We start from the raw sequence: 17,496 nt of genomic DNA, 5'->3' as shown, positions 1-17,496 counted from the left end.
GTTTCACCTCAGTGAAACTATCCATATTTATGAATTTGTGTCACTCATATATACAAGCCACAAATTGGACACATGCAAACATCAGATAACAACAATAATCTTACTGAGGTTAGATGGGACAAACAGTGCACCTCAAGTGGTCCAGAGAACAGTATACATAAATGGGGACTAAATCTACCATTCTAAGCAAACACATTGCATTACTTCAAAATACTATTAGTATTTAGTTTATGCTATAAGCCATTCCTAGGTTAGTAAGTGGCATTTTCCTCTTTCTGGTCTTTATATTTTAAACCACCACTTACAAAATAAACCTCGACGTTTCAGTCACATACTCAAAGAGCTATCAGCTCCGGATGGGACTATCTCCATTTTCAAACACCAGATAAAACCTGTCATGACTTAGTATTCTCAGCATGATTCCAAAACCAGTCACAATCAGTAAGTCAGTCCCTCGTATTGTTTTTTGGGGGGCAGAATCCTCCAATACCTAAGACTCAATCGGTTGTATCTTCACTACAATTTCAAGTCCAATTCCCCCCTTCAAGATACAGAAGTGACTGTCACAAAAAAAGGTAATATATTTCAGTTGCTCCATTAGCGAGATTCTATGAAAACTCTAGCAAAACAATAAACACTAGAGTTGATAACCAAGTATGCTTAGCCATCCTAAGATATTTTTTTATTGCTTCTGTAATTTGTTTGATTTTCCTTATGAGTGGATCTGAATTAAGTCCGATTCTCTTGAGCTCTTTCAAATGTTATCTCAGCATACAGGTGGTCTTTTAACTACTTTTTATGGCCATTTCTTGAACAGTCCATCTTGTTTTCAGTGGAACTGCAAATCATGTATACAATTCAGAGGATTTGTGCAGTTTCTGTCCAGTGTACTCAAGGTTAATTAGAAATGTTAGTAAGTTTAATCACTAGGAACTCATTTGCTACTGATGTGTATGTCACCTGTAAATCCATATACACCCCATTGTAATTTAGCATTAATTAATGCCCATTTATACAATGGCATTGCCATAAATCTCAACAAGAGTGATGTATTCTGGGATAAAAGCATATTTATGACAACAGATCCAAAAACGTAATCACTGAATCACTTTAAAATATAAAAGTCTGTGCTATTTTGCTTACTATGCCAAATAAAAATGATATAAAATGATAACTGCCAAAGAATTTGAGCTCTGAAAATTATATAAAACATTAAGACTACACATTACTATTCTTTTACATGGATGACAGGAAAAAGTCTTATCTGTTCTTATCATTCCACTGCAATAGGCAAAGCAGCTAAATTTTCAATAATAATCATAGACTAACAGCCACATTCATGTAAAATGAAAGTATTTTTCCTCATGTAAAATGCTATTAGCCATATTTGAAGGCATTATGTTCAGATATCATTTTTCCATTTCACTAAATGACAGCCATTAAATGCAATGGCAACTGCATGACAGGGATATTTTTATTACTTCAAAAGGAAGAAAAGGATTAAAATGAGTTTATTCAAAAGTGTGATTTGTCAATTTTTTCTTATCAAGGACTGTGTGGGACAGCTTTAAACCTAAACACTGTGATCTGACCTCCTATTTGAATAAGTTAATGTGATCCACTGTTCTTAGAAAAGTAGTGAAACCTATCTTTTATATGCAGAAGTCCCAGGAGGAATTTATGCTTTTATACGGTCAGCTGCAAGGTGCCATTTCCTTTTCATCATTCCTGCTTTTATCATATTGTAGTTCTTGACAGCTTAGAGGTTCTTAGAATCTGGTGTATGAGCAACTATATAGAGACATTTTTTGTATGAAGGATTTCTTTCCAGCCTCCTAGGTTTTACAGTCAAATAGAATTCTGCTGCCAGAAATCCCTCTCATATTCAAGAGGGACTAATCACCACATTTGATAGAGCAAGCATCTTACCTAAACATCAAATAGAACTATAAACGACTACCTTAGAGCATTAAAGAACAATTTTACACACATTAGGTTTTTGCATTATATGTCCTAGGAACTGTAGTGAAAATTATTTCATATATGTACATACATAGAGAGAGGTAACATCTAACTGGACAAAATGCTACTCATTAGAGATTTACTTGAAAAGATTATCCTCCTCCCCAGCAGCTGTTTTTCACTGGAGATCCTATATGGTGCATAGTTGGGTCTGTTTTGTTTTGGGTTTTGAAGTGTTCTCTGCACATATTCTCCCAATTGCATACACTAATTTACATTTAAAAGCATTTATATAAAAGGGTTGTGATAATTTAAAGCCCATTACCTATAAATAGAAAGATTCAATTGAAACATATACATTTATTTAACATCTTTTTTATACTGCTATTTTAAAACATTTGCATCTCTTGGCTAACTTACTGTATAAGCTTAGTCCTTTCAGGGTAGAAAATTCTCAAGACTTCAAGACAGGAACTAAACTTACACAGGCCAACATTCTTAGTTCACCTAGATCAACTCTGTTGACTTCAGCAAAACAAAGCCAATTTCTGTTAGCTGCAAATACTCAGCTGAAAGTGAGCAGAATCAAAGTTACATAGACTAATATTGGAATTTGGCCCTAAAGAGCCATTTGAGACAGAAGCCTTGAAAGTGTAGTCTCTCAAACCAAACTATTCACAAATAATGTGTAAAACTTCTTTTTTTAAAAAATGCAATAGTTTTACACTGCATAATGTAAAGTTCCGTTTTTCAGTCTGTAGGCCAAGTAAGTATTTTCATATAGTACCATGCTGGTAAAAAGAGTTACTCCAGTGACCTCAAATAATGAAAAGACTGCTGTGGAATAAAAGCGGAAAAACACATGGGCTGTATCTTTACCCACTTATTCTGCTGTTAATTTTCTATTACATATTCCAGAATTATTATGGTATCAAACACAGTCAGACCTTCCTTAAACAACTTTCATACTCAGGACCACTGATTAATATTTTATGCTCAATTTCTACCTAAAAATATAGGTTATTTCTAACTCTGGGACAGGTTGTTGGTAGCTGAAAACAATTCCACTGAATCCAGTGCAGCTATTCTGATTTGAACCAGAAAAGAAATGTACAAGTCTTAAATTTTTCCTATTGAAAAATAAAAAAAGGGCATAAAAGTGATGAGAACACAGTGTTAAGATACATTGTTATTACACAACATAACTGATTCCTTTTCTGTTCTGAGTTTGCCTTGGTCCCTTGGTCCCATATGGAAAGTGACATTTCAAACGATAAATCACCTGACCTATGACATTCAGAGGGAAGCACTTCTAGGCATTCCAGCTACAACACTACAATCAAATTTCTGCACCTCTCTGTGGGTTTACTATGAAAACCAGACATGAAGGGGTCACATAGTAGACTATCTTTGTCTAGGGATTGTCAGAGAAAAGCTTTCAAGTACAGTTAGCTTTAAAATTTGCTTCAATTCTTAACAAGCTGGAAACATCTGTTTACAAAAAAAAAGCCACTCACTTGATGAAGCATTCCCAACTAGTTTATACCAGCTGATTTCTTCTGCATTTCATAGTTTGGATTTGAACATGTATGTTCTGTAACCCTCATGTCCACAACTTGGCAGCCAGTCTTGGGTTTAATGCATGCAGTGACATACAAACAACGTAATCTCACTGTTCAAGATAATGAGTGACATAATCTGAGCACATTAATTCTTTGTTAACCAAATGTAAACCACTAGATTAGTGGAGACACCCAACTAAAAACCCTTCTTGAACATTAAAAAAATTAAAAGCCTTAAGATTTTTAATTAAATTAAATACTTTTAAGATTCAGCTGATGAGAGATGCAGAAACTGACCACTACAATAGTGAGAGGATATTTCACAAAGATATTTCACAACTTTTTTTTTTCTTAAACAGTCCGTAGTTCAAGCAGAAAGAAAATTACTACCAACTTTTTACCTAATGTATGCCTTTTCTTATCCTTTATTCTGTACTTGAACAAGTACGTTTTCTTGATTGGCTAGAGGAGAAGGACTGCCAACTCTCAAAGCTTCTAATTGATTTGTAGGCTAGCATTCTCCACTATTGAAGAGATGTGCACGTGTGTGTGCCCCTACGTATATACAGGGGCATGATACAGTTGTCACTTAGGATTCCCTTCATAAATCATGTTGCCAACAAAAGCCAAGTAATATTTTGTAGATTCCTACAGCGCATATAGCGTCAATGGGATATGTTAGATTTTATTTTTGTATAACATGTACTATTACCATGATCAGTATACTACACCTTAAACTACAAATTACAGTTTTCCCATACTATAAAATTACTTCTCTGACACTGAACTTTTTTTGTACAATGCAGAAAGTCTGTATTAGAGCAGTTACTGATTACTGTATGGACATTACACAGTGTTTTTGCACAGATCATGGTCTTAGGTGTCAAAAAGCTATGCCAATAATAAGCAATTTGAGGTAATTAATATGTTAAGTACTTAATGACCTTATTTATGGTATAGGAAATGCACAACGGTAAATTCTGTAAACACACTTCTGTATTAATAAAGCTGCAAGTAAAGCTGTCAAGTGACTTAAAACCAGAATGATGTTGACAGTGATCTTTATATCACCCTTTTTTCACAAGAGTAGTAGCCTTTATTATAATAGATCCATTTCTGTCACAAGGACACCTATTTTACAAGTAAATCTGTATTTTATTCAGAATTCCTTATTTCATTCATTCATCATATATATTCGTCATTCATCAATATAACGTAAAACAATCTTATTGAACAATATTTAGATCAATTGTTTCACAGTTGTACTTACCTAAAAGATTTAAAACTTATAAAAAACTTAATTTTAATCAAAACCAGCATCAAGACAGTCAGACCTGTCAGGTTTGATAGCTTTACAGTTTAAGTGAGCAAGATAAACTACTTACTCGTTGACTAAATCATTTCTAATCATAATTTGTGTATGTGGTTGGACTTTGCAATTTAGAATGACAGCAGTACAGCCTGTCCGGAACTAATTGCTATAAATATGCCAGATGTTGTAAAAATCTGGACATATTCATTGGAAGGGAAAATGAAGCAAATACCGTAAGAATGCAGAAGTGCATGATTTAATGGTGTAATCTATATTTCTGGCATTATAGGTCAAAGAAATATAGTATAAATACAGAGCATTTACTAATATTACAAAAGGTTATTTCCCTTTCCAATTTTTGTAAATGTCTTGACTCTAACAGAGGTAGGCTTGACTATAAATTTGAAGTCTTGTTCAAAGGGCACTAGCCAATGGAAAAACCACCAAACTGCATGCACGTGTGCACATTTGCACACATGCATGGGTGGCAGTAGTAAGGTTGTCCTACTTTACTACTTATTATAGCTAAAGCACATTATTAAATGAAAAAAAAATATTAACACTCTACAGTCCTTAAGATATCCCATTGTATCAAGCATATTTCAAGTCAGAAAATAAACCAATTTCCATCTGAATTCAAGCACTGTGACCTCAAGTAATAACTACAGACACACGGGGGTTGAGTGTTGAACTAAATTCTGTTTCCCCTATAAGCTTTGTCACATAAAAAAAAAAAAAAAAAGAGCAATGGAATATACCAAATATACTGTAGCAACTTAATATTTCTAGCAAAGAGGCAAGTTTTACAAGGAGTACTGCCATAAATAAATTTCAGTAAATTAAAATAGGTTAAGTACAGAGAACACATTATCTTGGCATGTCACTGTGAATTCCAATTATCAAATACATGTTAACTGGCTAGTATGTTATATGCCATTACCTTCTATTCTTTAAAGATAAGAAATGGCCAATTGCACAGGTATAAGTCAAACATCATTAAACAGCTATTGGAAATTCTGCTTTAGGTTAAATAATAATTAACTCTTGAGCCAATAGAATCAGTTTTGCTTCCCTTATCTTTGGTTATCATATGATTAATTACCACCAACCTTACAAACATTTATGCACAACACTGCTCTACTACTATTACAGGTGTAAAGCTAAGGATCAGGCCCAAAACAATGAAGTTACTATCTATAGGATATTGTTGGCTCAAGTCAGACAATACAGCTACTACAGGCATCTGCATGCCATGATTTATTTTAAAGAAATGTTTCTTTTGCTGCAGTTAAGAAATGCTTCCAAACCATAGTCTGGTGCAGCTGCTAGTATATTATTTTTCAGAACATGAATACATACATTAAAAATATTTACCAACCATTATCACAGAATCTTTGCATTAGCTGCCTTTCAGGATCCAAACTCATACAACTGGCAAGACAAATATTCATTTAGCACTCATGGTTGCTTCGTAACCAAGCGCTTTAAACCCAACACATTTCTTGACAATGTTTGCAGAGGGTTCCCCTTTCAGATATTTTGCTGCTGATACAGACTGGCGGATAACCTTCAGCAGCCTTATTCAAGCCCACTGTTGATTCGGGACATAATCTGTGTTTTTCCCATAGAGAGTGAATTGCTTGTGAAAACAAAAAAAGAAATCTTCAAAGCTAAATAATCAACTCATCGTTAATGCAGGGACATTATCTGTCCTTTTTATGAAAAACTTACATTTTTATACAAAACACATTTTTTTCCTAAGAATCTATAATCTACTCCATCACTTTAATGATACCTAGATATTTGACTAAAGGAGTAGGATTGGTTTCTCTGAGATATTCGGACAACTTCCTTTTCAGTCCTGAGAGGCCCCTTCCTTTGTAGTGTCACATGTTCATGACAGAAAACTGACCAACTGCTGCTGTTTCGGCAGGAGCAATATTGGGCAATGAATCTCGGGCAGCTAACTCAAAAAGGATCATAAATACTGAATGCAAATGGTTATTTTATCTATGTCTATTATTCTGAATTCTCTTCATAATGTTACTAGATTACAATGGGTAAGCTTTATGTGATAATTAATTTAGATAAGATACCAAAGACTGTTTTAATGATAACAATGGATGACTCCTAAAATAATTTTTTCTATTCATAACTGCATTTCAAATAAGTAAACCATCTTCTAGCTTTAAGAAAAATATATCCAAGAATGAACCACACTGTAGAGAAGCTTGCTGAAGAAATACTGAAACTGGTAGTGTTGTTACTTGAAAGTTAGTATTGCACTGTTTATTATCATTAGTGAACTTTCTCAAACCACCAGTGAATTAGGTGCTTCTAATAGAAGGAAGGGGATAAAAACTGACATCTCCATTGTTTGGAACAGAGAAATAAGATATTACATTAATAACTAAGTCACAAATAAAACACTAAACATGAATCAGGTATTTGCTTTCTTTTTTTCCCAATTTCTAATCTAGTCCTTCAGTATTTTCCTCACTATGACTTTATGAAACAATTGCAGTCTTTAGCTTTTCATGCTTCATAACTCTGCCTAAAATTCAGAAATTATGAAATCAACAATAATTAAACAGAGCGAATCAGTTTCTTGAATTGCAAAAATATACATATTACAACTGGTGTTACGTGGAGGACAAGTGTACTGTGAAGCACCATTGGGTCAAGTGGGTTTTGGTGCCATGTTTCCTATTACCCGTGTTTACATTCTAAACAAGGATGAAATTCTATATGCTTTCACAAAACACCTGGTAACTTATCCAAACTCTTGTCTGACAGACAGGAATGGTATATAAACATCAAACCGAAGACATTCTTACTACACAAACTTGACAAGATCACATAATGTTATCAACATACTGGCAAATGCAAATGGAAAGCAGTAAATTATCAGTTTGTGAGAACATTAGGGAAAGTGACATTATGGAAAAAGGAGATTAAGTAGTTAGATATCTTCAGGGAACATCATCAATCATATGTTAACTTTCCATTAAAATCACAAATATGACACCTATCTTACTGGGTCTCAAATTCAGCGAAATGAAGGGAAAGTATGGGGAAAGCCATACTTGAGGACAAGGAAGAATGAAGATTGAATCTGGGAAGTCTGCTTTATCTCAACAGAAAATATTCACAAGCACATGTTGTCATGAGAAGGACTTGCACAGCTAGGGATTCACAAGATGATGCTAAGAAAAAGAAAATGTTTATTCTGTAAACAGGACATACAGTATAACAGATCTCAGATCTAAAGATACTATAAAGGATTCTATGTTCAGTTACTTTTCAGTGTGGAAAATATAAGTTTGAAGTTTTTTTTTTTTTTAATATTTTATCACTAAATTTCACAGTTCACTGATTCAATGATTGATTACAGGAATCAACCTCTTCACAAGATGTATACACAAAAACATGGCAGAGAAATTAGGTATTTTAAAACTTACTACTAATTTTACTTTTCAGCTGAAGAATAACATTAATAAGACTGCAGTCAAAGGCTAAGAACATATGTTATTTGATGTCTTAGATGAATCATACTATGCAATAGATGTTCTGAAGTCTCATTTTTAAGAGGATCACCAGTGTGAAAGCTCTTAATACACTGCTTTACTCTGTCAAGATTTCTAATACCTCCAGCTAGACTGCCTGATACGCCTCAAGGTAGATCTTCCTTGTTCTCACACAATCAAACGCATACAGCATCATAATGAGTGCATGAAAGACTGACATCCATAAGGTGCCCCCTGCGAAACATTTCTCTAAAGTCTGATTATTCCAGGACCCGAGCATAACAGTCACAGTTAATGATGTCAGCTGCCACAGCATGGTGCCTCAGGCATTCCTCTCCAAGGTCATTCAGCAGCATTTTGTTTTTCACATCTGTGTTTGCTATTGCCTTTAAGCACAAATGCAATTATCTGTCCAGTGTGTCCAGACTTCTGAGGTTGCATAATAGAAGGCACTAAACAGAAAAATCACAAAAATGCAGCAATCCTTACACCTACAAACATACAACACTTCTGTTGCCCTCTCTAAAAATTCAAGTATCACCTTTAACATTACTTTATTCTTTGGTTTTACAGCATTTACGGCAAAGATCATTCAAAATTGCACCTCCCTGAAATGAGTAATACCTAACCCTAAGAATAAGGTTTCGCAGATTGACAGTTAAACAGTGGGTACACACGAATGAGAAACTGTGGGAGTTCAAGGCCTATCAATGATCCAAGGGTAACGTACATAAAGGCAACAATTTAGTTTTGAAAAGGGGAGAAGAAGATGGAAGAAGAGTCACAGTCAGCAGACAATTAGGAAAGGACAGTTAAAGTAATGAATAACTGAAATAGCTCCAGTGAGGAATGAGCAGTGGAACTTTACCAGGACAGCACACTTAAGACAAGTATGTTTTAGACAATTGTTTTGTGTCTCATTAAGAGCAACTCCAGGATTCTCCACCCCCAAGTATTCAAGGAAAGAACTAATATTCCACAAAACAAAGTCCTACATGTTCTTAGAAGTAGATGTAAACTCAGCTAGGGGGGCAGGAAAGAAGAGGACTTTCTTTTGTTTTGCTTTATTGTTATTATTTGGATTACATTCCTGTGACATTTTCAGTTAAGGTCTTCAGAGACTTATCATGAATAACAAATTTACCGGTCCCTTGTCTATCTAGCAAAACCTACTTTTTCAAAGGCTTATGCTGGCTGTCTAATAAGAGTGGTCTCATAAAATTCAAAAATATACAAGCTCAGGTCTATTTCTTTTAAAAAGAACTGCAGCTCCTTTCTCTTTTAAGTCCTATTTCTGCACATCAAAGTGTTCCAGAGCAAAACACATCCCAGACAAATAATGACTTCAGCCAACTGCTAGAGTTTCAATCAGCACTAAACAACTGTTTAACAGCACATGTACTTGCTGCCCCTGGGGCTTTCAGTAAATAGTACAAATGAAATATGTCACAACTAAACCAGCAGAAATTTCAAAATACTTCTCAGCCATAGAAAAAAACAAAAAGCATAGATAAAGTCCCACAAAAGAACTTTAAGCTATTTTGTTCAAACCACAGGAAGTCATCAAGATGAGAAGAGAAGCATGTAATACTCACTAATTGGCTTATACATGTCAGAACAGCATGGAAAAAAAACAGAACAGAAACCACTGTTTCAACTCCCACACATGTTCTTACACTCAATGAAAGAATGAGGAAGTCTGCAGTCATGATGTTACTGTGCACATTGGAGAAACAAATTGTGACAGACATTACTACCATCTAATGAAACTGAAAAATAGTGAAGTCAGAGGTCATGTTTGCTCTCTCACTGGTAGCACAGCAAGGTCATTATAGAAAGCAACATCAAAGCATTTGCCTTGTTATTACTTTGACACTGTTTTCCCTGATACCATCCCTTACAAGAATAGTTCCATTAAATTTGAGGCACTCGGAGTGCTCGGTTTATGCTCACTTCCAATCCCTTTCTTGCCTTACGACACTTTTTGAAAAAGATTTCTTCTTTCACTTTTGAGAGTTGCAGAAGACCGTAATCTGCTGCCATGCCTAGTTAAGTACTAGATTCCAGTGACTAACAGTGTTTGGGTTCAGATTCACTGCAATAGAGGACTTAATCCTCAGGAAAGGATAACCAAAAGGCTTTTGAACACTTGATTTAGAAGATGGTGAGATGAATTTAACTGTTTTCTTTCTTTTTTCTTTCTTTTTTTTTTTTTTAACTTCTCTTATATGACCCCTACCCCTTCTCCTGTTAGAAGGTTAAGATCTTTGTTATTTAAGACCTGTTTTTCATACCTAATGTAATATGGGCCCCAGTTTCTGAGAAAACTGCACAGTTGAGACTACTATGAGAAAATACATATGCCATGCAAAATAAAAATAGTATGCAAAGGTAAGATTGTTAAGATAGGGAGAGATAGCAGCTTAAGGATTCAAAGGGGAAATGCCAACATCCAACTACCAAAAAGTAGAAAACACTATAGGGGAATACAGGGGGTGTGAAGAAAACAACATCCATTATGTGTATTAATCATTATTTAAACCATTACATTGCATATTTCCAGTTTAAAGAAACTCTCCAACCATGACAGAAGGTGCCTGAACAAAGTGACTGAAAGAAAGGAAGCCTCTGTTTGACCTCTGTTCCTTCTTACTACTCAGTCCCAAAAATAAAGGTAGAAATCTGATTGTAAGTAAATGACACTAAGGTACTATACATGCACAGAAACACATATTTGGTTGAATCCCTCCACCAAGGTGAGAATATTGGAAGGAGTGGCACAGCCAAATGATATCAAAAGCTTGTTATTCTATTGCATTAGTGTTTAGTATTTAGATAATAATGTATTAACAGCCAGGCAAAGGATTTTTTTTGTTTGTTAAAACACCAATCCAAATTAAAACCAAAAAATTTTGTAGTACTTCTTCTGACAGAGATCCATTAAAAGCCTAAAATTAGAATTAATTCCCCTACAAATCATCAAGTTTCTTGTGGTTTATAAGCCACATCCCCTGAAAGAAAGTGGAACATGGGAAAAATCATTATTAGAGAACATTTTTGTAGATCCTAAAATATTTGACATCTTAGTACATACAAAATATGGTATAATCTGAGCACACACCAATTTATAATGTCCTATGGTCAACCATATATAAGCTTTTTATGTCCACCAGAGGCAGCTCTTACCTTCAATTACTGAAGGGCCATCTCCACCAGAACTTCACTCCTTTTCTAAAATCTGGGATTTTCTCTCTCCCATACAAAGCCCCATGCCCAACAACACAACACACTGGAAAAGTGAGACGTAAATTAGGACAGAAAGCAAGATGCACCTGCAGAGTATAGAGGAGACCATCACCAGCTAAAAACAGAGCGACCACCACTGCCCACATTGTAGGCTGACTAAAACTGAATACATGACTGAATTAAAACGGAGTGAAGGTAGTGAAGTTCAAGAGTGAGGAAATATAGTAATTCAGTCTCTACTTAAGAATTTGTTTGTAGTTTCTTTTTAATGTATACTTTTAAATAGGCTACTTTAACCTCTAACTGCCTAACATCTGCTGACTGTAATGTCTGTGTTTATGCACTGTCAAAATATATTTCCTGTATCACAAATATTCCAGCAAAAGATACAAATATGTAGTAATGAAAAACAAAAGTCACGTTAGACAAGACTTTATGCAAAACATGGAGAAAAGGATTTAAGGGACCTGCTTCTAGGGATATCACAGAGTTGGCAAGTTTTTCTATACAAACGAGGTGGTTTAATTTGGATATTCCTACCTCAGGATTTCTGAGAACAGATGGCAAGAGAGAACAGTATTTTGTCTATTAGTCCAGCAAAATAATTGAAGCCTGATGTGCAAAGAGAGTAAGAGAATGTGTAAATTCACCAGGTGATAGTTACAGACTAACAATTTGGAAAGCCTAATATACCTAATCAATTAGTGCAGGTATAGAGGAATAAGTAAATAGCGAGGGACAAAAAGAAATTAAATAGTGCTCTCACTCCCCCAGCACTGATGCTTTCACCATTTATCTAGTTCAGTAAGGATAACAGTTACTGCTCTGTTGCATCAAGTGTACTGTGGTGCACCTTTATAGTATGTTGGTACTATGTAGTGTAGTAGAGGTTACAAATTCCTAAGCAATTTCTGTCTTCCTCAGCATACCAAAACACATAACTATGAGGCTGCAGAGGATCTCTCTTCTTTTGAGGTTTATATTCAAACCTTACACTGAGTAGCCAAAATAACGTATTAAAAGTATTTCCCTTATTTCATCACGGTTAAGGAATTTTGCATGACCATGCTACACTGGCATTAAAATGGCACTTCCATTGACATCATAACCACTCAGACACTTGCGCTGACATTGTAATGACTCCTCTGGGGCTGTTACCACATCGATGGAAGTATGAGAGACACTTCATTGACACTGTAACAGCTCCAGTGCCTGGAATGTGATGGTAATGGCTCCTCTGGGGCTGTTACCATGTCAGTGGAAATATATGTGAGACACTTCTATTGATGTTATAAAAGCGCTTACACCAGTATCATAAGTAAAACCCCAGAAATTTGGCAATAAAAATGAAATTATCAAGCTAAACAAAAAAAGGTTAAAGTGCTTAAGAAAAACACAAATTTTCCGTAGACTTGTTTGCTTCAGCTTCACTGAAACATGCTCATACATACAAATACTACCAAAACCCAACAAATAAACACACACCTCCTCCCAGATAAGACAGCAGCAGGCACAGATGAAAAGAGTGTCTAAAACTGCTCCCCATCCTTAAAACAATAAGGAAGGTACCAGCCCTCTATGAATTGTACTTATAATAAACTTTAAGTTACTTCTCTAGGAAGGAATGTTTTAATTCATACTTTGTAACTTCTCAAGCAATGAATTGTTAGGAGTTAAAATAAATCTTTTTCATTCTGTGGGTTCTTCATGATTTACTTGAACTGTTTGGTGAGCGCTTGTTAAAAAAAAATGTACATTCTGTAGTTCTAATCCTTCAAAAAATAATGTTCATGGGAAAATTGCTAATGTAATGAATTTATTATCTGAGGTCACAAACTTATTATAAATCCATGTGCAATTTGTTAAACTAAAATAACAAATCCAATTATCTTCCACCAGTTATATATAGCTAACAACAGCTGAGAATTATACTATTAGAAACCATGAATGAGAGGCTTTTTGTTTGTATTATTTTTTTAAAAACAACTTCACAATTTTCTCTTTACAGAGGCTCATTTTTGCCTGTTAAGAAAATCCCCTTCAATAGATTCCTCAAGGACTGCTTTTGTAGATTACATAAAATTGCCAGGATCAGAGACCTAGAGCTGAGGGTCCCTGTTCTATAACCTAGAAGACTGCCAGGAAGAGTTTAGGAAAGCTCACAACAAGCAGTAAACACAAGCCAACGCTGAGCTAAAACAGTAAGGGCAATACTCTATCAATTAAAAGCAATAAAAATGTTGTATCATGCATACATTGGTATGATGCTACATTTAGAAACCTACCTCCCCACTTGTACAAGGCTTGGGGAGGGTGGGGTAGGGACAACAGAAATCCCAGAAATACATCCATCAAGACAGATTTTTCCCTGCAACAGAAACTCAGGAAAGGAAAGAAGGGAAAAAAAAAAAAACCCAGACAAAAAAATCCACTAGCATTAAAGGAATTAGCAGCAAAGATTAGATTAGGAGCCTATCAAGTCCTTGCTCTTATCAACAAGCTTCACTTGTGGTACAGGTGGGGTCAAGATGACTCAGGAAAAAAATTGAGAAGGAAAATCAATTTTTAGTTTGTGAAAACAGGGACTGTCTGAGATACTGAACATGTTTATTGCTCTGAAACTCATTAGGTACAAGAATCCCCATATTGAGAAAACATCATGATAGCTAAAAGGAAGTAAGAATCCAAAGTTTCTAAACAAGTGTATGAAAAACAACAACATGAGGAAAAAACACTTCCCAACAACTGCAGTCAATGGGGGAAGAGGAGGGCTGCAGCTGACCAATTAATATCATGTATCCTTATTGCACTGTTATAGATATAGGCCAACAAAAAGCATATGATTTGTATATTTTCAGTAACTCTGTGACAATTATTTTACTGCAGGTTCTACTGATAAAAGGGAGGTATTAAATCTTTACACTGATGACATCTGGACTAAGTGAAAAGCTGCTGAAAAACACATCACCAATTCAGTAAAGCCATTAACAAGCGTTTAGGTTCAGCGAAAAATTGAAACATATGCTTAACTTTAACAGTCCTCAAAGTTGACAGAAACCAACATGACTTCAGTAGATAACAAAAGCTAAAAACAAGTTCCCTGACAGGAACAGACTTGTAGCTTTATCTGCAACAAAGACCAACTTCAGGACAGACAAGGCTGAATTTTAACACTTGCCCAAAGCATATGAACACATAACTAATTTCAGTGCAGAGACAGCTAATAAAGTCAGCTTTAAAACATACAATCAACTAGAAAATATAGCAGGAAATATCTTTAGAAAGTGTATCCTTACATGCATCTAAATATCAGTGTAAGATCACTTCTAAGTACAACCTTTCCAACACGAAGAGCCCTCCCAACCGCAGTCCCACGCGGTCAAGCAAGAAGGCCCCAGCTTGCTGAGGGATCAAGAGTCAAGGGGTGCAAAGCGGTCTGCAAACATGGTGGTACAAGGGCAGGGCAGGGCCGGGCCGGGTATACCACAATCAGGGCTTCCCAGTGGAATTAACCAAAACTAACACACACACCACCCCACCACCCAAAAAAACCCAAACCCCACAACCAAAGAAAACCCAAACCTACTCACCACACTGTTAGCAACAAAGCAGCAAGGCACAGTGGTGCTTTCCTTCAGGCTGTAGTTTCCTGTGGCTTCCCAGACCGAAGCTGTCCTTGCTACCTCCACAGCCCTAGACAACATTGCCACCACCCCAAGCCTAGAAGCACAGTGCTGAGGTGATGCCCCGTGCACCCCACGGCTGTTCATGCCTTCTGGAAGATTCCAGGTGGAGCTCACTGAGGTAATTGTGGTGTGGCACACCCCCACTGTAGGATAAGGCAATCAGGTGTTTTCCTCACCCTTTCCTAATCTGTTTTGAATAGTAACCAAAAAAGGAAGTAGTTTTACCTCACACCTTCCCACAAATCAGGCAGATGCTAACACAAAGCAGCTGTGTGTGCTGTGGCTTTAACATCTCCTGTGGTGTGTTGCTGGAGTTGAGGCAGCATGGTGCTGGTGGTGTTTTGCTGAAGGGAGTTCCTGACTTTTTTTGGGAGAAACTGTTTCAGGTTGCAGCTCTGCTGAGGAAAAGCCCTTGCCAGGTGTCCCAGGTAAGTCCCTAGTGCCATTTGGTAGGGACATGGTGTACTTTTCAGATATGTGAGTGTTGTGTTGCTGTTTCATGAGTTAGTACTTCTCTTCCTACTCCTTGCTGAAGTTTAAAGTTAGGGCTCTGATTTGCTATGTAATTTGTATATGGAAGTGATTGGAAGCCTTTTTCAGTCAAGTCTTCTCTGTTTAATAAAACTCTAGATGTAGGCTTATAGACAGAGTTGGCTTTCTGGAAAAAGAACATAAAGATCTCAAAACCTAAATTTTTAGCTAGAAAAGTTGGACATGCACATGAAATTCTAAACCTGTTGTAGACTTGCTCTCCTTGACTATGAAATGATATGTTTTTAAAAGCTCTGAAGCTGTCTTAAAATGCGTAAGTTGTTCTCTACTAGATCTATGAAAAAAGCTAGTGTAATGGTTTGGTTGTCTGTTCATAAGATACTTAAAAGTTAACAATTTGGGAACATAATAGATGTTTTTGGTACAGGTGTCATTAATGCTGATGGAATATGAGAGGTTATATTTAATTTAATGCTGGATACTTGAATATGCATTGGCTGCTGCCTGTGTAATACAAATTCTTTTAGTGTCATAAACTAGTCACTTAAAATTATTCCATAGTAAGGCAGTGGTGGTTAACCTGACATTCCTCTCATAAAGGTAGTACAAACTGCCAGACATATGTTACGTCTGCTAGTGTATACCTTGTGTAGTATTCACACTATCCCTAGATGGGTTTTGAAGGAGGTAGTTTTATTTTTTATTATTATTTTTATTTTAAACATGGGCATAGCTCAGTGGATTGCATGTGATAACAAGTGCTATCTTAAAGAAAATACTATGATAATGATAAAATTGTGTGATGATAGTGAACTTAGCATATTATACTACTAACACTTAATGAATGTGACATATCTTATATACAAATCTTTTAGGAATATAGGTAGTATTTTATTTCTGCAGAAGGTGAAATATAGTCACAATTACACACTAGTAAAAATTTCTAGCTTAGCATATATCAGTTTCATGTAGGCACCACTATCTGTTTTTCTCACATACATGCTAAAATATGGAATATTAAACCCTATGAAATTTTAAATAAAAACTCTTGCTGGTATATTCCATTTATCTGTTTACTAATGCTACCATAGTAGAATATTTTTAAATGAAAAAGCTTTATATTAATCTGCTTAAGTAGTTAGAACAAGAATTTGCTGAAAAACGTATTTATTTCTTCATAACATTCCTGTCTTTGATATTTTAATTTTTATCCTGCACTAGTTTCTCCTAGAGTTTGGCGCTTTGTTTTAGGTTTAGATGGCAACACTAGCGTCCTGTTAGTTCAGGGCACCTCCTTTCTGCTCTTGCTGCAATCCTTTCATGACTGTATCTATTAATGTACATATATATTATTTTCAGGCACAAAACAAGCTTGTACACAGTAGGTTAAGCAAGAAAATGATGCAAACATTACCACGTTTATAACTGTCATTCTTTTATTTACCATGCAGTGATGAAGACATGTAATCTCTACAGCAAAAGTCTGTGGTTCTCTGCCAGCTGGCTGCCTGCCTTAACTTAAGGGAATAGTAATAAATGAAGCCCAAGCAAATGGCCACCATCTGGGTGAAGCTCAAGTGAGCTTGTTTGGACAAGGCTCCAGGGTCATGTAAATGAAATGGACTTTAATGTTAAGATGCATCTGTGAACATACAATTCCTCCTTATATAAAATCTGGCTTGATTCAGTGCAGGTGCAGAGAGTTGGCA

The sequence above is a fragment of the Strix uralensis genome, chromosome 12 (assembly GCF_047716275.1).
Source record: "Strix uralensis isolate ZFMK-TIS-50842 chromosome 12, bStrUra1, whole genome shotgun sequence".
Classification (NCBI taxonomy): domain Eukaryota; kingdom Metazoa; phylum Chordata; class Aves; order Strigiformes; family Strigidae; genus Strix; species Strix uralensis.
This window is presented reverse-complemented; position numbering follows the sequence as displayed.